The sequence below is a fragment of the Chelonia mydas genome, chromosome 2 (genome assembly GCF_015237465.2).
Source record: "Chelonia mydas isolate rCheMyd1 chromosome 2, rCheMyd1.pri.v2, whole genome shotgun sequence".
NCBI classification, from domain to species: domain Eukaryota; kingdom Metazoa; phylum Chordata; order Testudines; family Cheloniidae; genus Chelonia; species Chelonia mydas.
In genome coordinates this window covers 9392083-9417867 of record NC_057850.1, presented here as the reverse complement: position 1 = coordinate 9417867, position 25785 = coordinate 9392083, and positions in this window count along the sequence as shown.

Below are 25785 nucleotides of genomic sequence, written 5' to 3'. Positions count from 1 at the left end.
TCTGGGACATCCATGCAACCACCTTGCCTTCCGTGAGTTTGCAGAGGTGTAACTGGAATTTAGTAGACAGTTCTGTTCATGAATACACAGAAAGGAACAGAATCCCCCAATTTTTTGCCCGAATACAAACAAAACAAACAAATGCTGATTTGGAGATGCCACTTGCAGTGCCTCATGGGAGTTGCAGTTCAGGGGCTTAGGGCCCCTCAGCATTCACCTCTGCCCCAACACTGCATTTACACAGGGAGAGATTTTGCACTGAACAGCACAGACCTCTGTCAATTTGCAGGCTAGAACTAAATACACATGAGCTCAGACTGAGCAGATGGGAACCTTCAGAGACCTACAGAAAAAAATACCATCAGGGCATTCAGTGAGGTGAAGATCTATGGCTCTGGGGTGTACTCCTGTAGCCTCTGCATAACACAGAGGCCAGCAAAAATTCAAAGATTCCAAGGCCAGAGGGGACCATCATGATCATCTAGACTGGATTCCTGTATCACACAGGCCATAGAACTTCCCCAAAATAATTCCTAAATCAGATCTTTTAGCAAAAGATCCAGTCTTCATTTAAAAATTGCCAGTGATGGAGAATCCACCACGCTCTTTGGTAAATTGTTCCAGTGGTTAATTACTCTCACTGTTAAAAATTCATGCCTGATTTCCAGTCTGAATTTGTCTAGCTTCAACTTCCAGCCATTGGATCATCTTAAACCTTTATCAGCTAGATTGAAGAGCCAAGTATCAAATATTTGTTCCTCACGTAGATTCTCACAGACTGTAATCAAGTCACGCCGAACCTTCTCTTTGTTAAGCTAAATAGATTGAGCTCTTTGAGTCTGTCACTATAAGGTAGGTTTTCTAACCCTTTAATAGTTCTTGTGGCTCTTCTCTGAAACCTCTCCAACTTATCAACATCCTTCTTGAATTGTGGACACCAGAACTGGACACAGGATTCCAGCAGTGGTTGCACCAGTGCCAAATACAGAGATAAAATAATCTCTCTACTCCTCCTCAAGATTCCCCTATTTAGGCATCCCAGGATCACTTGAGCTATTTTGGCCACAGCATTACAGTGGGAGCTCATGTTCAGCTGATTATCCCCCACTACTCCCAAATCTTTGGCAGAGTCACTTCTCTGAAAGGGTCCTTCTCGCCTTAAAAATTGGTGAATCTATAAGGTAAGGGGTAGAGAGAGAGAGAGAGAGAGAGAAAAGAAAAAAAAAAGCGGCCAGGACATGATCCACCTTGCCAAAAGTGGCAGGTAAATAGGGAGGATGATAGAACAGGCCATTTTATTTGTCCAGGTGGAGATCACTAGTGATATAAGTGGGACTGGTTTCTAGAATGTCCTAAATACTAATAACTTCTGCCTATTTTTCTCTGGGTTTCCTGTCTGTTTCTCCTTGAGAGGCTCATCAGCAATGGCTGCCACTTTCAGTACTCGATACAGCAGCCATGCCCTGACCATTTCCTTTCTCCACTTCTCCAGAGAGCTCCCTGCCTGCTGCACAAACCCAGTCAGTGCAGATGGTGCCATGAAGCACAAATGAGTTACTCTTTAGGAAACAATGTTTAATCCTAATCATCTGGGGAATGTTCATAGTTTGTGCCACCATGGCAACCGCTTTCCAGCAAACAGCTCCAAACGCTGATTAACAATACTCATCTGTACACCGTGCTGCATTTCTAAAATTCTTTTCCTCCTAAAACCAGAACGTGAGCCGTAGCGAGTTTTTCTGAAGTGTCAATGTCACGCTGCTGTGAGTGGGGAATCATCTGAAACAATGAGCGGGGTCTCTTCTTCACGGCGGTTTCAAAGGAAAAAGGGAAGTGTGTTAGTAACATGTGCAAGTTTTGGAGGCATTTGGCCTGTTGCGTATATCCTCCTTGGAGTCCAACGCTAAAGTCCTTACTCACCGCCAGGCTCCCGCTGGTATCAGTAGTAACCTTGCCTGAGCAAAGAGTGCAGGGTCCAGCTTTTCACCACCCAGATTGTTTTATGAACCGCATGCTGGGTAACAACATGAGAGGAACCCATGCTTGTAGAGCGAATATGGTTCTTCATTCAGAGATTCTCAGAGATGAAGGGTAGCTGAAGTAGCAGTAAGCCATGTGCATATTGACGGGCCTCCTTGTGCCTTCTTCAAACTCTTCCCTCCTGCAACCTGTGCTCATCCCTCCAAGTTCCATGCAGATTGCTACACAGATCGTTTGCCCAGGACAGTAGAATCTCAATTTTTATGAACATCAATCTTATGAACAACCAATTACACAAACCATTTTCATTGACAGGGAAAGAAGCCAAAAAGCGTAATGAAAGTGATGTCGATGAAGAACAAGTCAACATCCCTTCACAGTCTGATGCCTTCAGTGCACTGGAAATCACTTCACAGTGATTTGAAGGACAAGAAGAAACTAATGCTATGCATCATACTGCAACTTAAACACCGTACCCACTGTCGTTTTTAAAGGGTCAATGGTATGAATTTTTTGCTGTTATTAATTTCTTAATTCCCAATAGTTCATGAAATAGGGATTCTAGTGAGATCTAATGCCTGAGAGTGGTTATGAACATTAGTCCCACTACCTTATGTTAGTTCTTTTCTTAACAAGGGAATGGAGTTCTTTTATACAGCTATAGGGTCCATAATAGCGGAATACTTTTGTTTTTGTTTTTTTAAAAGAATAAAATTTAAAAATGCTAAATGATTTGGGCCACCTGCTTGTGAAATTTCTCTAAATGTAAACAGAGGGATTCTTTTTAAAGGTGTATGTATTTTAAGACTAGCATTAAACCAAATATTGTGGATAGTGGTTAGCTGTCTGAGCTGGAAACAGGAGGGAACTTTTGACAGCTGACTTATTTTGGAGGTCTGCATTGTTGCGCTTTACATTCCCCCCCCCCCCCCCCCACACACACACTGTGGGTCTCATTAAAGACTCAGCATTTGCCATTCCAGCGATTGTGGAAAGGCAGAAAGATGTCACTGTTATTGTGGCTTTCTGGCATAACGAATGTCGAGTTTAATGGTGTGTAGTCTAACTAGGCAATGTGCTACAAAAAGAGTTTTAACAAGGAGAAATGCAGAAGTGGTTTATTTGGGGAGAAGAATCCACTCTATAAAATACAAGGAAGGAAGGAATACATGGAAATGTGATGAGCCTGCAATGTGATGGTCTATGCAAAGTCTATTGTTTAAGAATTGGGGAGTGGAGGGATAGCTCAGGGCTTTGAGCATTGGCCTGCTAAACCCAGGGTTGTGAGCTCAATCCTTGAGGGGGCCATTTAGGGATCTGGGGCAAAAATTGGGGATTGGTCCTGCTTTGAGCAGGGGGTTGGACTAGATGACCTCCTGAGGTCCCTTCCAATCCCGATATTCTGTGAAAGGGCACATGTATTGCAATCAAAGGTAGTGGAACTAGAGGTGCTGGGGTTAGGGTTTTCATCATATGCAGGGTTTACAGTTTGGTACAATGGGTCTCAGCACCTCCACTATACAAATTGATCCAGTGCCCCTGATTGCAATGTATACAGAGAGGCAATACATGTAGGCATGAATTTAGAATATTAGGAAATGAAGCACACTCATTTGTGGGGTTTGCATGGTGACAGCTATGTTTTATTGTCATGACCTTTGCTTTTGCAAGACATTCCCTAGGCCCCAAGCTAAAAGAAGCACTGTCCTCCCTGCTTTAACCCATGAGTGTAGCACCCGGGAAGTAATTCTTAGAGTTGCAGGAAACTTTCTTTACAGATCCAAATTCCAGGGCTGAGAATCAAGTCAGGCTAGGGACAAGTTGGAAGCAAGGTAGATTTTCAGTTTCTTTGAACTTAATCTGAAAGGTAAACTCCATGGGTGTGAACGCAAGGGGGCCAGAAATGGTAAGAGCCCATGTGAATCGAAATGATCAGTTTCCAGCCAGCTTCCTCTCTCTGCTGGGCTAGAGAAACCATATTTGATGGGTAGGCCTCAATTTCTCAGAAGTTGTATGGAATAAATCTGAGAGAATTCAAAGGAGAACAATGGAAATGCTAGAAGGTCTTGAAAACAAGTCTATGGAGAGAAGTGAATTTGTACAGGAAGGAGGATAGGCTAGTGTTAGGATTTTGCACGTCTTTAGCATCTGTCCTTTCAGGACCACTTCACACTGAGCAAACATCAGCTAATCTGCATGGCATGTCGATAAAGCAAGTAAGCATTATACTGCCATAGTGACAAGCGCTCTATAAAGCACTGCCACAGGGACAAGCAAGGCAGAAACCAGTCAGTCATACGAACTTGGCTGCCCAAGTCCAGGGATGCTAAAGGCAAAAAGCACTTTGCAGGATCAGGGCCAAAGTGAGTTGTCCAGAGCCCCTGAGAAAAGTCAGTGGCAGACTTAGGAATAGAAGCCAGGAGTCCTGGCTCACAGCCTCCTGTTCTTGCTGCTAGATAAATAAGAGGAAACCCTTTTCGCAGTGCATTCAAACAGACAATGGACCCACTTGCCAAAGGAGGTTGTGGGAGCAACGAAGTAATTAAAAATTGACACTGACAGCTGCTAGGGGGCAAGGAAAAAAAAAGATTTGCTTAATGACTTAACGGTTAATTTATCCCCCAAACCGCAGTACATCACTTGTTTATTTCCCCAAGTTTTGCTGCTAACCAGTTTTGCTTGGCAGATGTAGGACAGAGACAAGGGAATCTATTCATCTGGGCACAGGTAAGTAACCAATGAAATCAGAGCGGAACGGTGAACTTTTAGTTCACACCACAAATCCAAATATCTGTGACTGATTAAAACCACCACAAAACAAAACAGGGAGTTGTTGCCATTCGTGCAGGGAGACATCTGGCGGCCAGTGAAAGGAATTAGAAGGCCTTGTCTCAGAATAGATCTTGCTAGCAGAGAAGGATGGATGGACAGCAGGCTACCTATCACCACCAGCACCGGGGCTCTTCTCTGAGATCCCTTAGAATCCTGCATCACGGGAATGAATGGGAAATAGTGCTGCGCTGGAGACTGGGGCAAACATCTCCCAGAGCATCCCCATGACCGCGCCTTGTATGGTGTATTCTGAATTCAGGAGACATCAGTGAGAAGTGACAGACATTGGATGGGCTGGGGATCTGAGTGGCCAGGAGCATCACCTCAGGAGTTCTGCTTTCTAGACTCTGATGACCAATACAATGCCTTTCGATAGCACCTCCCCTCTGAGGAGAGCAGAGGGCTTTACAAAGATGGTTAAATAGCCTCCTTTCACAATGGGGACACAAGCACATATGTCTACACAGTGTTCTGGAGCAAGCCTCTCAGCTTGGGTCCACAGACTCGGGCTAGTGGGACTTGTGCCCGTGCTCTAAAAATAGTGGAAGAGCTATGAAGTTGCAGTTCAGGCCCCGAAGTGTAGGGAAGAGGGTGGGCTTCAGAGCCCGAGCTTCAACTTCAAAGTGCTGCCCTGGACAGCTATTTTTAGAGAGCTAGCACAAGCAAGAGGAAGACCAAGGGCAGGGTAGGCCTGTTAGTCAGTTTGGGGGGGGGGAAACATTAACAGAAAATGTGGAAATTGCAGAAGTGCTAAATGCCTTTTTTTGCTTCAGGTTTTCACCACAAAGTTTAGTAGCAATTGGATGTCTAACAGTGAATGCTACTGAAAAGGAGGTAGGATCAGAGGCTAAAACAGGAAAGAACAAGTTAAAAATTACTTAGACAAGTTAGATGTTTCCAAGTCACTGGAGCCTGATGAAATACAGCCTAGAATCAGAGCGTCCCATCCATAGGATGGACCGGGGCAACCACCCCTGACCCTGCGCTTTGGGGAGCCCCACACTTCGGGATGTTTGGTCCAGGGCAGCCTGGGGGTGGGGAGTCAGTGCGGGTTCCTTCCACTTAGGAAGGAACAATCAGTTGCACACGTACAAAGGGGAAATGACTGCATAGGAAGGAGTACTGCGGAAAGAAATCTGGGGGTCATAGTGGATCACAAGCTAAATATGAATCAACAGTGTAACGCTGTTGCAAAAAAAAAAAAAAAAAAAAAAAAAAAAAAGCAAACATTCTGGGATGTATTAGTAGTAATTCTTCCTCTCTACTCGACACTGATTGAGCCTCAGTTAGAGTATTGTGTCCAGTTCTGGGTGCTACCTTTCAGGAAAGATGTGGACAAATTGGAGAAAGTCCAGAGAAGAGCAGCAAAAATTATTAAAGGTCTAGAAAACATGACCTCTGAGAGAAGACTGAAAAAATTGGGTTTGTTTAGTCTGGAGAAGAGAAGACTGACAGGGGACATGATAACAGTTTTCAAGTACATAAAAGATTGTTACAAGGAGGAGGGAGAAAAATTGTTCTTGTTAACCTCTGAGGATGGGACAAGAAGCAATGGGCTTAAACTGCAGCAAGGACAGGTTAGGCTGGACATTAGGAAAAACTTCCTAATTGTCAGGGTGGTTAAGCAGTGGAATAAATTGCCTAGGGAGGTTGTAGAATCTCCATCATTTTTAAGAGCAGGTTAGACAAACACCTGCCAGGGCTGGTCTAGATAATACATAGGCCTGGTCTACACTCTGAGTTGAGGTCGAATTTAGCAGCGTTATCTCGATTTAACCCTGCACCCATCCACACGACAAAGCCCTTTTTTTCCACTTAAAGGGCTCTTAAAATCGATTTCTTTACTCCACCCCTGACGAGGAGATTAGCACTGATATCGGCCTTGCTGGGTCGAATTTGGGGTATTGTGGACGCAATTCAACAGTACTGGCCTCCGGGAGCTATCCCAGAGTGCTCAGTTGTGACCGCTCTGGACAGCACTTTCAACTCAGATGCAGTGGCCAGGTAGACAGGAAAAGGCCCGCGAACTTTTGAATCTCATTTCCTGTTTGGCCAGCATGGCAAGCTGCAGGTGAGTGCAGAGCTCATCAGCAGAGGTGACCATGCAGTCTCAGAATTGCCGAAGAACTCCAGCATGGACCAAATGGGAGGTATGGAATCTGATCGCTGTATGGGGAGATGAATATGTGCTGGCAGAACTCTGTTCGAAAAGATGAAATGCCAAAATATTTGAAAAAAGTCTCCAGTGGCATGAAGGACAGAGGCTATAACAGGGACCCTCAGCAGTGCCGTGTGAAAATTAAGGAGCTCAGGCAAGCCTACCAAAAAGCCAGTGAGGCAAATGGCCGCTCCGGTTCAGAGCCCCAGACATGCCGCTTCTATGATGAGTTGCATGCCATTCTAGGGGGTGCAGCCACCACTACCCCAACCCCATGCTTTGACTCCGTCCAAGGAGTGGGAGGCAACACGGAAGCGGGTTTTGGGGGCAAGGAAGGTGATGAGGAGGAGTAGGAAGTTGTAGATAGCTCACAGCAAGGAAACGGAGAAACTGGTTTCCCCAGCAGCCAGGATCTGTTTATCACCCTGGACCTGGACCCAGTATCCCCAGAACCCACCCAAGGCGGGCTCCTGGACCCTGAAGGCAGAGAAGGGACCTCTGGTGAGTGTACCTTTGTAAATATTATACATGGTTTAAAAGCAAGCATGTTTAATGATTAATTTGCCCTGGCATTTGCGGCCAGTACAGCTACTGGAAAAGCCTGTTAACGTGTCTGGGGATGGAGCGGAAATCCTCCAGGGACATCTCCATAAAGCTCTCCTGGACATACTCCCAAAGCCTTTGCAAAAGGTTTCTGGGGAGGGCAGCCTTATTCCGTCCTCCATGGTTGGACACTTTACCACGCCAGGCCAGTCGCACGTAGTCAGGAATCATTGCAGAACAAAGCATTGTAGCGTATGGTCCCTGTGTTTGCTGGCATTCAAACAACATCCGTTCTTTATCTCTGTGTTACCCTCAGGAGAGTGATATCATTCATGGTCACCTGGTTGAAATAGGGTGGTTTTAGTAAGCGGACATTCAGAGGTGCCTGTTCCTGCTGGGCTGTTTGCCTGTGGCTGAACCGAAATCTTCCCTGCTGTTAGCCATGCGGTGGGGGGAGGGGTGAAGCCATCAGCCCAGAGAATTGGGTGTGTGTGTGGCGGGGGGGTAGGGGGAGGTGTTAGTTGGGTTTCTGCTGCACGTGAACGTGGAAACCGCAGCCCTTCCTTTTAAATTGCCAACCCATTGTTAATGGCCAACCCAACGGCTACTTTGTATGGGAAATGAGGGCGCTGCTGTTTGAAGCCATTCCCACATGTCATGAAGGTTAAAGAAGCCAAAAGACTGTTGCTTACCATGGCACCTGCAAGCCGAATTCTGCTGCCCGGCCCTGAGCGAGTGATCTCTCATGCCAAACCAGCAGACCCTCAGTAAGAGGCAAAATGCGACCTTGGAAAGCACATATGCTATGGAATGTTAACAGCAAGGTTTACCGTGAAAGAGTGTACCCTTTGTTCTATAAAATGTGTCTTTTAACTACCACTCTCCCTTTTTTTTCCCCTCCACCAGCTGCATATGTTTCTCCTTCCCAGAGGCTAGCGAAGATTAGAAGGCGAAAAAAACGCACTCGTGATGAAATGTTCTCTGACCTCATGCTGTCCTCCCACACTGACAGAGCACAGCCAAATACATGGAGGCAGACAATCTCAGAGTGCAGGAAAACACAATATGACCTTGAGGAGAGGTGGCGGGCTGAAGATGGTAGGTGGCGTCAGCTTGCTGAAAGAAGGCAGGAGTCAATGCTCAGGCTGCTGGAGCGTATGACTGAGCTGCAGGAAAGGCAGCAGGAGCACAGACCACCACTACAGCCCCTGTGTAACCAACCGCCCTCCTCCCCAAGTTCCATAGCCTCCTCACCCAGACGCCCAAGAATGCGGTGGGGGGGGCCTCCGGCCACCCAGCCACTCCACCCCAGAGGATTGCCCAAGCAACAGAAGGCTGGCATTCAATAAGTTTTAAACTTTTAAAGTGCTGTGTGGCCTTGTCCTTCCCTCCTCCACCACCCCACCCAGTGCTTCCCTCCTCCACCACCCCTCCCGGGATATCTTGGCAGTTATCCCCCTATTTGTGTGATGAATAAATAAAGAATGCATGAACGTGAAGCAACAATGACTTTATTTCCTCTGCAAGCGGTGATCGAAGGGGGGAGGGCAGGGTGCTTAGCTTACAGGAAAGTAGAATGAAACTGGGGGGCGGGGCGGGTTTACATCAAGGAGAAACAAACAGAACTTTCACACCATAGCCTGGCCAGTCATGAAACTGGTTTTCAAAGCTTCTCTGATGCGCACCACGCCCTCCTGTACTCTTCTAACAGCCCTGGTGTCTGGCTGCACGTAATCAGTGGCCAGGCGATTTGCCTCAACCTCCCACCCCGCCATAAATGTCTCCCCCTTACTCTCACAGATATTGTGGAGCGCACAGCAAGCAGTAATAACAGTGGGAATATTGGTTTCACTGGAGGTCTAATTGAATCAGAAACTGCGCCAGCGTGCTTTTAAATGCCCAAATGCACATTCTACCACCATTCTGCATTTGCTCAGCCTATAGTTGAACAGCTCCAGAGTACTGTCCAGGGTGCCTGTGTACGGCTTCATGAGCCATGGCATTAAGGGGTAGGCTGGGTCCCCAAGGATAACTATAGGCATTTCAACATCCCCAATGGTTATTTTCTGGTCTGGAAAGTAATTCCCTTGCTGCGGCTGATGAAACAGACCAGAGTTCCTGAAGATGCAAGCGTCATATACTTTTCCCGGCCATCCCCCGTTGATGTTGGTGAAACGTCCCTTGTGATCCACCAGTGCTTGCAGCCCCACTGAAAAGTACCCCTTTCGGTTTATATACTCGCTGCCTTGGTGCTCCGGTGCCAAGATAGACGGAACCCATATCCCTCCACCACAGTTCGGGAATCCCATTGCAGCAAAGCCATCCACTATGACCTGCACATTTCCCAGGGTCACTACCCTTGATATCAGTAGATCTTTGATTGAGTTGGCTACTTGCATCACAGCAGCCCCCACAGTAGATTTGCCCACTCCAAATTGATTCCCGACTGACCGGTAGCTGACTGGCATTGCAAGCTTCCACAGGGCTATCACCACTCGCTTCTCAACTGTGAGGGCTGCTCTCATCTTGGTATTCTTGCGCTTCAGGGCAGGGGAAAGCAAGTCAAAGTTCCATGAAAATGCCCTTATGCATGTGAAAGTTTCGCAGCCACTGGGAATCGTCCCAGACTTGCAACACTATACGCTCCCACCACTCTGTGCTTGTTTCCGGGCCCAGAATCGGCGTTCCACGCCATGAACCTGCCCAGTTGACACCATGATGTGCACATTGCAGGGGCTGTACTTTGTGAGAAGTCTATGTCCATGTCCTCACTCTCGTCATCACGCTGCAGTCGCCTCCTCCTCACCTGGTTTCGCTTTTCTTGCAGGTTATGATTCTGCATATCCTGCTGGATAATGCGCGTGGTATTTATAGTGCTCATAATTGCCACGGTGATCGGAGCAGGCTCCATGTTCCCAGTGCTATGGCATCTGCACTGAAAAAAGGCACGGAACGATTGTCTGCCATTGCTCTGACGGAGAGAGGGGTGACTGACAACATGGTTTACAGGGTTGGCTTACAGGGAATTAAAATCAACAAAGGGGGTGGCTTTGCATCAAGGAGAAACTGAACGGCCGCCTCAAGGATAGAACTCAAAATGCTGGGTTTAGCAGGCTGTTGATTTCACGGAGGGAGGGGGGAAGGAGAAAATGAATACAAAACAAATCTGGTCTATTTCTTGTTTTCATCCACTTCATCTATCTTTATACATCTTGCTGGCAGCAGACAGTGCGGTACGACCGCTAGCCATCGTCATCTCCTGGGTGCTCGGCAGAAGACAGTGCAGTATGACTGCTGGCCATCGTTGTCTCCTGGCTGCTCATTAGAAGATGATGCAGTAGAACTGCCGGCAGAACTGAATCGCCAGGAGACGAAACTTAAAAGGGAAATGACCTGGCTGAGTCACTCCCATGTTTGCCCAGGCACCCCGACCAACCTCACCAAGGTCGGCTAAAAGAGCACCCAGGAGTACAGCGACGACGACTACCAGTCATGCTGCACTGTCTGCTGCCAAAAGGCAATGAGCTGCTGCTGTGTAGCAATGCAGTACCGCGTCTGCCAGCACCCAGGAGACATACGGCAACGGTGAGCTGAGCGGGCTCCATGCTTGCCGTGGTATGGCGTCTGCATGGAAAAAAGGCACGAAACGATTGTCTGCTGTTGCTTTCACGGAGGGAGGGAGGGAAGGGGGGCCTGACGATTTGTACCCAGAATCACCCGCGACAATGTTTTAACCTCCCTTCCCCCCATCAGGCATTGGGATTTCTACCCAGAATTCAAATGGGCAGCAGAGACTGCAGGAACTGTGGGATAGCTACCCACAGTGCAATGCTCTGGAAGTCAACAGTTGCCTCGATACTGTGGATGCCTTCACCGACTAAATGCACTTAGAGCATTTGTGTGGGGACACACACAATCGACTGTATAAAAACGCTTTTTACAAAACCAACTTCTATAAATTCGACCTAATTTCGTAGTGTAGACATAGCCTTAGTCCTGTCATGAGTGCAGGGGACTGGACTAGATGACCTTTTGAGGTCTCTTCCAGTCCTATGATTCTAAGTCCGGCTAGCCCTACTCTGGTGACCTGGGCTGGGAAGCTTGCTCCTGCTTGGTCCAAAATGCTGTGTAAATGTACCCAGAGAGGTCAAGCAATTTGCCCAAACTCACAGCTCATTGACACAATTGCAGGTAAGTCCTGCTTCCCAGTGCTATTCTCTAATCACTGAGCAATGCTCCCTCTTCGGATATTTCTCCTCCAGGACTGCCTGCTAAAGAGTAAGATGGGGAGGCTAGAAGCATAACAGTTAGAAATAGAAAGATCTTGGGACACCTAGTCTACCGCTTACTAACGTGAGATTCTTTTCTACAGGATGTTCACCCGTGGTTTGTCCAGGGCTCCCAGAATCCCTTCTGGCATTGACTGTGCTCATGTGCGTGGTGGGCAAGTGGGTTGCTCCCTAAAGGAGACTATTGCTCATCTCTTGATGATTTCTCCCACTCACCAGGCTCATTTTAGGGCACTGATCCTCAGCCTTGTCCATATTGGACCATCCCTGCAATTCAGCAATATGGGAAATGCAGTGCGGTCGTGAATCCCTGCTACCTCTTCATGACCCTGCAGGTCAAGAACCCATCTTAGGACATTTGTCATGATTCACCTTCTGCTTTCTCCGGAGCAAATGGGAAGCAGTTTCCTCAATGAGGTGGAAGACTTAATAGAACTGTAACAGGGACTCTGTCCTCCCGTCACAAATACACAGGGACCCTGCACGAAGCCCTCACGGCCCTCTGCTGTGTACTCGAGTCATCATCCTGTAGCAGAAGCTGCTGAGAATACTCTATAGGACGAATTCACAAGGCTTCTAGCTCAGATTCTAACGTGTTTGAAGCACACATTTGTTTTCAATGAACAATAATCCATCTGACTTTGAAATGTGCTTTCAATGAGCTTATTCTCCCGCGTTTGTACGAACGGTCAAAAAGAAATGAACATTTCAGCTAATCACAAGTGTATTTTCTTCAGCTTGTTCCCAGCTCTTCCAATAAGTAATAACTAGTACTGGCAGAAAGATTTTGAAAATTAAAAATTAAAGTGAAAAATTGGAAGCACTTTTTGCTCACCTCCAAGAATAACTAATGCATGGGATGGCTAACGGCTACATGTACCAGCAATTTTTTTTTAACTGAACTTCAGTGTAGGACTTCAAAGTGTTTGATGTATCTGATGCTAAATCTTCCTGATTTGGTGTCCGCTTTGTTTTCTGACCCCACATCCCTTAATCTGATAGCCCTGCCTGCAGTGAATCACCACACTGTGACATAGTGTGGGATCCCTCGATGAAACTCTATGGTCAGTGTTATGCAGGAGGTCAGAAGAGATGATCCAAATAGTCCCTTCTGGCCTTGAAGCCTACATAAATACCTCGGCACTAGTGATATCAACCCTCATTTCCAGAACTTACAACTGTTTTAGAGACAAGAGTTTACTTACTGGAGGAAAATAAAGAGGGTTGGGTTTTTTAATATTGAAACCTAAGGCTGGTCAGGCTTTGGGTGAAACCGGGCAGAGCCCTCAGTGTGGTAAGAGGTAACTCTGACTTCTCTATTTCTATCTCTGCCTCCTTTTCTCCTCTCAGGGGTCACCCAATGAAATGAATAGGCAGCAGATTTAAAAAGAAAAGGAAGTATTTCTTCACACAACACACAGTCAACCTGTGGAACTCATTGCCAGGGGATGTGGTGAAGGTGAAAACTATAACTGGATTAAAAAAAGAATTAGATCAGTTCATGGAGAACTTCCTCACAACAAATGGCTGTAACTAAGGGGGAGTGCTACAACAAATGGCTGTAACTAAGGGGGAGTGCTATGCAGTAGTTAGAGCAGAGGGTTGGTTCTGTTCTTTACTTACCGAGACCTCGTGCTATCCTATACCATTGACTGGCAGGGGTGAAATGCTGTGAGCTGCCTTGATTACTAAACAAATGAGATGTGAGCACACAAACCACATTTAGAGCCAGCCAGGCCGATAACTGGCTATGAAGTTGGATGGAAGTTGTAGCATGGGGAGGGCCCAAAGAAAACACTAAGGTCACAGGTCTGGTGTGTTGGGTGCATGCATTCTCTTGCCTTGTGTAGGATTCAGATGTTGCCTGGCTCTGACCTTCTTGATATGCCAAGCATTTCACCGGAAAGGCCTGTTCAGGCTTGTATGGGCTTGCTGGTTAGAGCTAAGCATTGAAGCAATCTGGTATTTCAAACAAAGTGCCAATGTAGGAGGTGTGAGGAGGGGCCAGTCAGTGTTAAACACATCACTATGTCAATGGAACACAACATAAAACTCTCCCTTAAGTTTCCATAAACTTTGGGAACCACTTGCTAGATTGTGTGGTTTTGACACATGGTCAGTATAACAAAGTGGCAGATGTGACATTCAGCATTGCTGAGTATTAGTTCTTACATTTTTTACGGATAGTGGACAGATAGGATGTTGTTCTTCTATCTACCACCATTGCCTAGGGATCTGCAGTGCTTTACAGACTTCATTGGCGTCCCGCCCCCTCAGCACTGAAATGCACAGGCAACAGCTTCTCTCTTCCCATGCACCAAGTACAATCCCTCCTCAAACCCCATTCTCCCAGGCCTGGGGCATTGGAGAGAGAGCAATGGGCCTTCAGGCAGGAGCATGAGGGTAGAGAGTGAGCAAATGTGCTCTGGGTTCTCTTCCCAGCTGTACCTTTCACCTTGGGAAAGTGACAAACAGGAGGATAATTTCTTTCTCCCATCCTTATTGGGTTTTGTCACTTTAGACTGTACCCTGCTGAGGGCAGGCATTGTCTCTTACTGTGTTCATACAGCACCTAGCGCAGCAGGCCCAGACCTCAGCTGGAGCTTCTAACTGCTGCCGCAATACCAGTAATAATAGGAATACTCAGTGTCCATCTTAGAGTTAAGAAACTGGCTTTCAAATGCTCCCTGTGTTTTTGCAGAGTTGCCTTTTATGCCATAACGGAGGTGCCAGATGAATGTGGAGTAGGAAAAAACCCAGTGCAAGTAACTAAACAGGGATCTTTGAATAGAATCATAGAATATCAGGGTTGGAAGGGACCCCAGAAGGTCATCTAGTCCAACCCCCTGCTCGAAGCAGGACCAATTCCCAGTTAAATCATCCCAGCCAGGGCTTTGTCAAGCCTGACCTTAAAAACCTCTAAGGAAGGAGATTCTACCACCTCCCTAGGTAACGCATTCCAGTGTTTCAGGCTCCACACATCTACTCTGCCCTTTGCTCGGGACGGAGCAAGATGGCTTGCTAGATTACGCACAAAATATCTGTTGGTGCCTGCAGCTACTTAGACGAATGGGGCATTTCAGTGCATGTCTTCTCTGAAGCACCTTTCATTAGTAGAACGTACACCCCAGCCCTGAGAAATGAAAACATTTCGAGCTAGTCGGCTCAATTTCTCCCTGAGAAGAATCAGACCCACTGAACAGCACAAGCTGCTAATCCAGATTCGCACAGCATGAGGGCAGCTGGCTTTGCAGAACACAGCATACCTTCCCGTACAGCCTTCTGGGGGAGACTTCCACCACACAGAGGTGTTGTGGAGAAGGAAACTTCCTGTGGAAAAGTCAGACTGCTTCTCCAAGTCTAATGAAATCCCACAGCCTCAGGAACTGGATGGCTCAGGGGACTTGTAAGTGTGCGCGAAAACCTTGCAACTGTTGCTCATCAAAATTCAGCCCTGCTCGGTTAAAGCTGTTACCATCAGGAGACCAGAGGGGAACCTACAGGAGATGAGTGTGGACTTTGTCTGGTTCCTAGCTGACAAATGCTGCATTGCAGTTATCATGAGCTGGTGCCCTTGTGCACACTTTCAGCTGAGAGGCCAAGCAATGAGAAGGCATTTGAAAGCCAATTCAGCCGTAGTATTGTCCTGGCTTCCAGGGCAGGCTGAGGGGATTGCCTGGGTGTGGCATAGGGTGAGATCACACAGTCTGTGTTGTGCAGAAGAAAAGACATTAGTTCGTCTGGTATCTTACGCCACCACTAAATTCATTAACTCCCACAACATCAAGCCCTGAAGCTTGTATCCAATGTAAGAGCTAATTTCCTGTTCTCTGGGGCTCAGAGAGGAGAAGGCTCCTCAGAATACTATTGGCTTTGAAGCCACACAACTGTTCTTGGATTTGATCCTGTAGCTTTTCCAGCAGACCAGATGAAACGTGATATAATTTGCTAGCAACAAACTCATCCCCACCCTGCTAAGGATTGTAGCACAGGAGACCAGGCAGGGAATTGCCACAGAAAAAGAAGATAATGACAGATTGATTCTTGTCTCTCAGAATTAGTTCAGCCCAGCTGGGATATGAACATTGTTGCAGGTGTGAGTGCTGACTCCAGCAACATAAACAACAGCTAATGATAAAGAACAAAGTGCTGTGCTGATGGGAGGAGTCTAGTGGGGAGTCTGCAGGGACCAGAGGCAGGTCAGATCAACAAGGGAATTGTAGTTTGCATTCAAACCAAGGTTGCAGCAACAATCTGTTCCATCTCATGCAGACCGTGTGCAGAAGTTGGGCTCCTGGCAGGCTGTCATAGAATCATAGAATATCAGGGTTGGAAGGGACCTCAGGAGGTCATCTAGTCCAACCCCCTGCTCAAAGCAGGACCAATCCCCAATTAAATCATCCCAGCCAGGGCTTTGTCAAGCCTGACCTTAAAAACTTCCAAGAAAGGAGATTCTACCACCTCCCTAGGTAACGCATTCCAGTGTTTCACCACCCTCCTGGTGAAAAAGTTTCCTAATATCCAACCTAAACCTCCCCCACTGCAACTTGAGACCATTACTCCTTGTCCTGTCCTCTTCTACCACTGAGAATAGTCTAGAACCATCCTCTCTGGAACTACCTCTCAGGTAGTTGAAAGCAGCTATCAAATCCCCCCTCATTCTTCTCTTCTGCAGACTAAACAATCCCAGTTCCCTCAGCCTCTCCTCATAAGTCATGTGTTCCAGACCCCTAATCATTTTTGTTGCTCTTCGCTGGACTCTCTCCAATTTATCCACATCCTTCTTGTAGTGTGGGGCTCAAAACTGGACACAGTACTCCAGATGAGGCCTCACCAATGTCGAATAGAGGGGAACGATCACGTCCCTCGATCTGCTCGCTATACCCCTACTTATACATCCCAAAATGCCATTGGCCTTCTTGGCAACAAGGGCACACTGCTGACTCCTATCCAGCTTCTCGTCCACTGTCACCCCTAGGTCCTTTTCTGCAGAACTGCTGCCTAGCCATTCGGTCCCTAGTCTGTAGCGGTGCATTGGGTTCTTCCGTCCTAAGTGCAGGACCCTGCACTTATCCTTATTGAACCTCATCAGATTTCTTTTGGCCCAATCCTCCAATTTGTCTAGGTCCCTCTGTATCCTATCCCTGCCCTCCAGCGTATCTACCACTCCTCCTAGTTTAGTATCATCCGCAAATTTGCTGAGAGTGCAATCCACACCATCCTCCAGATCATTTTTGAAGATATTGAACAAAACCGGTCCCAGGACCGACCCCTAGGGAACTCCACTTGACACCGGCTGCCAACTAGACATGGAGCCATTGATCACTACCCGTTGAGCCCGACAATCTAGCCAGCTTTCTACCCACCTTATAGTGCATTCATCCAGCCCATACTTCTTTAACTTGCTGACAAGAGTACTGTGGGAGACCGTGTCAAAAGCTTTGCTAAAGTAAAGAAACAATACATCCACCGCTTTCCCTTCATCCACAGAACCAGTAATCTCATCATAGAAGGCGATTAGATTAGTTAGGCATGACCTTCCCTTGGTGAATCCATGCTGACTGTTCCTGATCACTTTCCTCTCATGTAAGTGCTTCAGGATTGATTCTTTGAGGACCTGCTCCATGATTTTTCCGGGGACTGAGGTGAGGCTGACTGGCCTGTAGTTCCCAGGATCCTCCTTCTTCCCTTTTTTAAAGATTGGCACTACATTAGCCTTTTTCCAGTCATCTGGGACTTCCCCCGTTCGCCACGAGTTTTCAAAGATAATGGCCAATGGCTCTGCAATCACAGCCGCCAATTCCTTCAGCACTCTCGGATGCAACTTGTCCGGCCCCATGGACTTGTGCACGTCCAGCTTTTCTAAATAGTCCCTAACCACCTCTTTCTCCACAGAGGGCTGGCCATCTACTCCCCATGCTGTGATGCCCAGCGCAGCAGTCTGGGAGCTGACCTTGTTAGTGAAGACAGAGGCAAAAAAAGCATTGAGTACATTAGCTTTTTCCACATTCTCTGTCACTAGGTTGCCTCTCTCATTCAGTAAGGGGCCCACACTTTCCTTGGCTTTCTTCTTGTTGCCAACATACCTGAAGAAACCCTTCTTGTTACTCTTGACATCTCTTGCTAGCTGCAGCTCCAGGTGCTATTTGGCCCTCCTGATTTCATTCCTACATGCCCGAGCAATATTTTTATACTCTTCCCTGGTCATATGTCCAACCTTCCACTTCTTGTAAGCTTCTTTTTTATGTTTAAGATCCGCTAGGATTTCACTGTGAAGCCAAGCTGGTCGCCTGCCATATTTACTATTCTTTCGACTCATCGGGATGGTTTGTCCCTGTAACCTCAACAGGGATTCTTTGAAATACAGCCAGCTCTCCTGGACTCCTTTCCCCTTCATGTTAGTCCCCCAGGGGATCCTACCCATCCGTTCCCTGAGGGAGTCGAAGTCTGCTTTCCTGAAGTCCAGGGTCCGTATCCTGCTACTTACCTTTCTTCCCTGTGTCAGGATCCTGAACTCAACCAACTCATGGTCACTGCCTCCCAGATTCCCATCCACTTTTGCTTTCCCCACTAATTCTTCCCTGTTTGTGAGCAGCAGGTCAAGAAAAGCTCCCCCCCTAGTTGGCTCCTCTAGCACTTGCACCAGGAAATTGTCCCCTACGCTTTCCAAAAACTTCCTGGATTGTCTATGCACCGCTGTATTGCTCTCCCAGCAGATATCAGGATGATTGAAGTCACCCATGAGAACCAGGGCGTGCGATCTAGTAGCTTCTGCGAGTTGCCAGAAGAAAGCCTCATCCACCTCATCCCCCTGGTCCGGTGGTCTATAGCAGACTCCCACCACTACATCACACTTGTTGCTCACACTTCTAAACTTAATCCAGAGACACTCAGGTTTTTCTGCAGTTTCGTACCGGAGCTCTGAGCATTCATACTGCTGCCTTACATACAGTGCTACTCCCCCACCTTTTCTGCCCTGCCTGTCCTTCCTGAACAGTTTATAACCATCCATGACAGTACTCCAGTCATGTGAGTTATCCCACCAAGTCTCTGTTATTCCAATCACGTCATAATTCCTTGACGTCACCAGGACCTCCAGTTCTCCCTGCTTGTTACCAAGGCTTTGTGCATTCGTATATAAGAACTGAGATAACCTGCTGATCGCCCCTCATTCTCAGTATGAGGCAGGAGTCCTCCCCTCACAGACCTTCCTGCCTGTGCTTCCTCCCGGTATCCCGCTTACCTCAGGGCTTTGGTCTCCTTCCCCCGGTGAACCTAGTTTAAAGCCCTCCTCACTAGGTTAGCCAGCCTGCTTGCGAAGATGCTCTTCCCTCTCTTCGTAAGGTGGAGCCCGTCTCTGCCCAGCACTCCTCCTTCATGGAACACCATCTCATGGTCAAAGAATCCAAAGCCTTCTCTCCGACACCACCTGCGTAGCCATTCGTTGACTTCCACGATTCGACGGTCCCTACCCAGGCCTTTTCCTTCCACGGGGAGGATGGATGAGAACACCACTTGCGCCTCAAACTCCTTTATCCTTCTTCCCAGAGCCACATAGTCTGCAGTGATCCGCTCAAGATCATTCTTGGCAGTATCATTGGTGCCCACGTGGAGAAGCAGGAAGGGGTAGCGATCCGAGGGCTTGATGAGTCTCGGCAGTCTCTCCGTCACATCGCGAATATTAGCCCCTGGCTAAGAGCAGCAGACTTCTCGGTTCTGTCCATGTGATCTTAGCTGGGCAGAATTTAGGGACCCTTCTTTGAGTTGTTACATACCCCAGCTCACACCAATGGGACTGGTCTGGTACATATCTGTCTGCAGAGCTGCTTAAATTTTTCCTAGATTCCAAGGCCACAAGGCACCGTTGTCATAATCTAGTCTGATCTCCTGTGTAACACAGGCCAGAGATCCTCCCCACAATAATTCCTACAGCAGATCTTTTTTAATCAAGAGTGGATTTTTTCTAAAATTGTTATGGATGGAGAATCCACCATGACCCTTGGTAAATAGCTGCAATGGTTAATTACTCTTACAATTAAAGATTTATGCCTTATTTCCAGTCCACTGCAGACTGGGCTGTTGACTGTCTGGTTGGCGGCGCTGCGCATAGGGGCTGGCAGGCTCCCTGTTAGCCTCTGCGTCACATAGCTCCCAGGAAGCAGCCAGCATATCCCCCCTCCAGCTCTTACGGGTAGGGGCAGTCAGGGGGCTCCGCATATTGCCCCAAGCACCGCTCCCGCAGCTCCCATTGGCTGGGAACCACTGCTAATGGGAGCTGCGGGGATGGCACCTGTGGACAGGGCAGCGTGCAGAGCCGCCTGGCCACACCTCCACATAGGAGCTAGAGAGGGGACATGCTGCTGTTTCTGGGAGCTGCTTGAGGTAAGCGCCACCTGGAGCCTGCACTCCTGACCTCCTGCCCCAGCCCTGATCCACCTCCCGCCCTCTGAACCCCTCGGTCCCAGCCTGGAGCCCCCTCATACACCCTGAACCCCTCATTTCAGGCCCCAAATCCCTCATCCCTGGCCCCACATCAGAACCCACACCCCCCATCTGGAGCCCTCACCTCCCACACCCCAACCCCCTGCCCCAATCCAGAAACCCTCTCCCTTACCCTGAACCCCTCATTTCTGGCCCCACCCCAGAACCCCCCCCCCAGCCTAAAGCCCATACCTCCTCCCACACCCCAACCCCCTGCCTCAGCCTGGAGCCCCCTCCCACACTCTGAAGTCCTCACTTCTAGCCCCACCCCAGAGCCCACACCCCCTCCCAGTGAAAGTAAGCGAGTGTGGGGAGAGCGAGCAAGCAACAGAGGGACAGGGGGATGGAGTGAGCGGGGGGGGGGGCAGATCCTCGGAGAAGGGGCAGGGCCTCAGAGGAAGGGTGGGGCGGGGCAGGGCGGGGCAGGGCAGGGCAGGGCAAGGATGTTCAGTTTTGTGCAAGTAGAAAGATGGCAACCCTACTCTTCCCCCCTTACCTGGGCTGCACATCTGCCTCTCCTAGGCCTTTGCCCCACTCTCTAGCAAGCTGAGGGAAACTAGACAGATCTTCCTCACTCCCTCTGAAGCCTCCTCCTACTCTGGGCTTCCTCCCTTTATGCTCATAACCCAGCTCCTCTCCCAGCTGGGCTTCATCTTCAGTTGGGCCTGGCCCACCCTCCAGGTGCAACCAGAGCACTAATTTCTCTCTGTCTCCTGTTAACTCATTACCTGTGTGGAGCACATAAGCCCAGCACACCTACCTTGTGTTTTTTAGGTGTAAAATTTGTGTAAAATTAACCCCTGGCAAGCTTGGCTTCTCCGGATCACGAGTCCCTTGCACACACCCTCCAGCGATTTCACGCACCCAGATCTTTTCAAATTGCACCAGGTGAACTACACGCTATGCTACCCGTATGTGCAATAGCTCGCCCAAGAAAAAAATGTCAACATGCCCAGTCAGTGCGCTAAGGATGAGTTGGTTTGCCAGGTGGGCTGCCTGTCTCCTGGGTTATGAGAAGGCATTTTGTTTGAAAGGGAAAACAAAATGAATAGATTTGACTCCAGTGGAGTTACTATGGATTCCCACCAATGTGGCTGACAAATGCTGACTGGGCACCTCAGTGAGTACCTGTATTTTTCACGTGGCTGAAGCTCTGTAGCAGTGTAACCCACTGATTCAGTGTGTATCACCTCAAGTCAGTGGTGGATCAGCATAAGAGGATAAAAGCCTACTGCTGCCACCAGCTACGGGAGCTAGGTCCAGATCCTCAAAGGTATGCAGGCTCCTAACTATCACTGAAATCAGTGGATAAGAGGAACCTAAATAGCTTTGAGGTTCTGGGCCTTAATTCTCTAGCTGTAGTGGCAGAAGGCCAAAGTTCGCTCTCTGCTAATAGCCCGTGATCTGTCTGTGTGTGGGGGTGTTCTTTATACCAGCACTTTTCCTCCTGTCATTAAGAGTCTGTTGCAGCCCCATGGTGCATTCACACAAGAAGGCCACATTGCTAATACTGACAAATGCGTCATCACTTATGTCACAGGTGCCGACTTTCCAATGTGCCAGGGGGTGCTCGATCCCCAGCTCTGCCCCAGGCCCCGCCCCCACTCCACTTCTTTCCCCAAGTCCCCACCCCACCCTGCCTTTTCCTGCCCCTGCCCCACTCTTGCCCCGCCTCTTCCTGCCCCATTCCACCCCTCGCCCTAGCGCGCCGCGTCCTCGCTCCTCCCCTCTCCCGCCCAGAGCCCCCTGCACACTGCAAAACTCCTGACTGGGGTGGGCGGGAGGCACGGGGAGGGAGGGGGAGGCGCTGATCAGCGGAGCCCACCGCCGGGCAGGAGGTGCTGGTGGAGAGGGTGGGGTTGATAAGGGGGCTGCCGGTGGGTGCTCAGCACCCACCATTTTTTCCCCTTGGGTGCTCCAGCCCTGGGGCACCCCTGGAGTCGGTGCCTATGACTTATGTGTTTGTAGCTGAAAAGTGGTGCCGTGGAATGAAGTGTCTGTGGAACTGCAAGGATGCGAAACCCACAGAAATCCTTTGTAGGCGAGTGCCTCATTCATTTGCATTTGTGAGGCTCTCCTGTTTTGCTCCCTTAGCTGTGTGTAAAATGGCCTTTGAGTCGTTTGTGAAATTTCCTCTGCCGCGATGCTGTGCCCGTCAGATGTTATCATCCCAGAAATAGCAAGCAGCAGCAGCTGAGGCCCAAGGAATATGCTCTGGGGCTCAGGAAAATGGTAGATGAAATTTGCCCGAGTGAGGCAGAATTAATCAGGTTTGAAAAAGAACACAGCTCTTGAGCCCTGTGGGATCCTAGCTAAAAATTCCTGCCTACATAGATCATCTTGTCCTGCTCCTTGACATAACTTCTAACAGAAAGAGATTGGTTTATTTCCTCTATTGCACAAAGCCTTTCTCATGGAAATAGCGGGCTAAAGAGATTGAGACTTACATTTGACTTGGGAAAGAAGAGAGAGAAATATTAGCACGTGAAATGCTCCATAGTCACAAGGGCCGAAATCCAGCCTCCTGGGTTGCATCTATCTAGCTATGGCTTTTGTTTTATACCATGCTAATCCCTGTAGGAGCCTAGTGTATTTAGGAGCCTAGCTTTGGACTCTCAGTTTGATCAAATCTGGGCCACGAGGTTTGAACCCAAATTGAACCCAAATTCCACAGCGTGCCTGGGCGTCTGAGACAGAAGGCAGCCTTTGGACCTTTTCGATTTGCCACTCGAGGCTGCACTGAGCACTCGGCACAAAGTAGGCATAAACTCTGGCCACTTTCCTTTTAGAAACAAACCCCTCAGTCTTTGCATCCATTCGAAGCCGCTCTTGGAGACCCCTGTGTTTGTTTGCTCAACACAGATTTCAGAGTAACAGCCTGTTAGTCTGTATTCGCAAAAAGAAAAGGAGTCCTTGTGGCACCTTAGAGACTAACCAATTTATTTGAGCATGAGCTTTCGTGAGCCACAGCTCACTTCATCGGATGCATACTGTGGAAAGTGTAGAAGATCTTTTTATACACACAAAGCATGAAAAAATACCTCCCCCCACCCCACTCTCCTGCTGGTAATAGCTTATCTAAAGTGATCACTCTTCTTACAATGTGTATGATAATCAAGTTGGGCCATTTCCAGCACAAATCCATGTGCCAGCAATGCCCCTGTGCCATGTACATTGGTCAAACTGGACAGTCTCTATGTAAAAGAATAAATGGACACAAATCAGATGTCAAGAATTATAACATTCATAAACCAGTCGGAGAACACTTCAATCTCTCTGGTCACGCGATTACAGACATGAAAGTTGCGATATTACAACAGAAAAACTTCAAATCCAGACTCCAGCGAGAAACTGCTGAATTGGAATTCATTTGCAAATTGGATACAATTAACTTAGGCTTGAATAGAGACTGGGAGTGGCTAAGTCATTATGCAATTATGCAATAAGCTGTTACCAGCAGGAGAGTGGGGTGGGGGGAGGTATTTTTTCATGCTTTGTGTGTATAAGAAGATCTTCTACACTTTCCACAGTATGCATCCGATGAAGTGAGCTGTAGCTCACGAAAGCTTATGCTCAAATAAATTGGTTAGTCTCTAAGGTGCCACAAGTACTCCTTTTCTTTTTGCTCAACACATATCTGTATCAGCATGTAATTAAAGAGGACAAACTGCTGTGCTCCAGAGTGTGAAAGCAATGAGTGCTCAGCACCAAATATAAAGTCAAACACTGCAACCAGAGAGCTTCTGCCTTTCAGGCCAAGAGTGTTTGCCTGGAGTCAGTGCAGTTTCTGAGCCAGCTTCTCAGTGGCTGTACATCGGCATAGCTCCACTGAAGCCAATGGGGCCTACGCCCATTCACACTGGCTGAGAACCCTCTATGCCTATTGTACATGGGCCACAGAAGCCTTGTTCAGTCTAGAGATGCAGTGGTAATTTCTGCTCATTGCCGGCCCTTTGGTTTATTTCCCTCTCTCTGCCTTGGTGCCTGGAGCACAAGCCCAGGACAGTGGGAAGAAGCTGTTTGCTATCAGTACCTCTTCACCAGGAAGGGACTTTCCCCTTTGCCTGCTGTAAATAGCTTTGTGGCTCTGACCAGATCAAATGGCTATTAAAATACTCGACTAGTAGAACAGGGAAGTAAAGCAAGTCTGTGTAATGTTATTGGGAATAGATTGGCCTTGATGCTTTGCAGCATCAGTTTGTCACCAGCAAAACTTCTGACTTGCACTTGCCGGGGAATAGACAAGATCATGAAATAGGTCTAGCCTATTTCCAACTATTATCACTAGGGTTGCTGGCCTAGAGGATGGACAGGATGGAGTAGATGTGGTCGATCTTTTTTTAAGAAAGGCTTTTGACACAGTCTCACGTGACATTCTCATAAGCAAACTAGGGAAATGTGGTCTGGACGAAATTACTATAAGGTGGGAGCAAAGCTGGTTGAAAGACTGTACGCAAAGATTAGTCAATAGTTTGCTATGAAACTGGGAGGGTGTATTTAGTGGGGTCATATAGGGGTCAGTCCTGAGTCTGAGACTATTTGATATTTTCATTAATGACTTGGATAATGGAGCAGAAAGCAGGAAAACATGCTTACTAAATGTGCAGATTACATCAACCTGGGAGGGTTGCAAGCACTTTGAAGGACAGGATTAGAATTTAAATTGGCCTTTACAAGTTTGAGAATTGGTCTGAAATCAGCAAGATGAAATTCAATAAAGACAAGTGGAAAATACTTCACATAGGAAGGAAAAAATCAAAGCACACGTACCAAACAGGGAATAACTGGCTAGACGGTAGTAGTGCTGAAAAGGATCGGGGGGTTATATTGGATCACAAATTGAATATGAGCCAACAATGTGATGCAGTTGCAAAAAAGGCTAATATCATCTGAGGTGTATTAACCGGATGCCATATATAAGACAGGGGCAGTAGTTGTCCCGCTCTCCTTGGCACTGGTGAAGCCTCAGCTGGAGTACTGGGTCCAATTCTGGGTGCCACACTTGAAGAAAGATGTGGACAACTTGGAGATTCCAAATGAGAGCAACAAAAATGATAAAAGGTTTAGAAAACCTGACCTATGAGGAAAGGTTAAAAAAACGGTGCATGTTTAGTCCTGAGAAAAGAAGACTACGGGGGGGGGGGGGAGGAGGAGGGGGATCTGATAGTCTTCAAACAAGTTAAAGGCAAGAGGATGGTGATCAATTGTCCCACTGAAGGTAGGACAAGAAGTAATGGGTTAATCAGCAGCAAGGGAGATTTAGGTTAGATAGTAGCAAAAACTTTCTAACTATGAAGATAGTTCAGCTGTGGAAGTAGCTTCCAGGGGAGGTTGTGGAATCCCCATCACGGGAGGTTTTTAAGAACAGGTTGGATAAATACCTGTCAGGGATGGTCTAGGTTTAGTTGGTCCTGCGTCAGCACAGGGGGCTGGACTGGATGCCCTCTCAAGGTCCCTTCCAGCCCTACATTTATGATTATCATAGGGCCCATTTCCAGGTGC